The following is a 572-nucleotide window of genomic DNA, read 5'->3' on the forward strand; positions in this document are numbered from 1 at the left end:
TTCACCCCAACTTCCTGAGGCCTTGCGAAAACGCAGACGCGCGGAGCACGTCTGGGCTGGGGCCTTAGACCGTAACACGCAGTGATGGCGGTTGGGCCGGATCTGTTTCGCTGCAAGGAGCTGGAAGCCCGATGTCCCCCTTGCCGGCCTGCCAGGAGGCCGCTGCAGCAGGTGCTGGGAGCAGATCAGGGGCGCTCGGTGGGCACGGTGCAGCCGGTGGTTCGGGCGTCCCTCGCGAATAACTCGGCGCAGCCTGGACTCCCGCACTCGACCGGCGGGCAAGCCCTGGTGGCTTCGCTGTCACAGCGGGTGAAGAGCCCCGGCCCCGACTACTGCGAATCTGAGTGGACGACCTCGAGACCCCCAACACCTGACAACTCCCCCAGGCAGCGGGAGCGGCGGGATCGCAGGGGGGTGGACCCCGGCCGCTTGGGCTGGAAGCCGTGACTCCCACCGCTGCCTGCGCGGCCCTCCAGGACCGGCCCCCCGAGGCCCGCCCAGCCCCGAGCCTCCGGGCGTCCTCCAGCTCCCGGGCCCACCGGCTCCCCCACGGGGGCTTCCGCCACCCGCGC

Source organism: Carlito syrichta, unplaced genomic scaffold, assembly GCF_000164805.1.
Source record: "Carlito syrichta isolate Samal-C Ts95f unplaced genomic scaffold, Tarsius_syrichta-2.0.1 Scaffold99398, whole genome shotgun sequence".
NCBI lineage: Eukaryota > Metazoa > Chordata > Mammalia > Primates > Tarsiidae > Carlito > Carlito syrichta.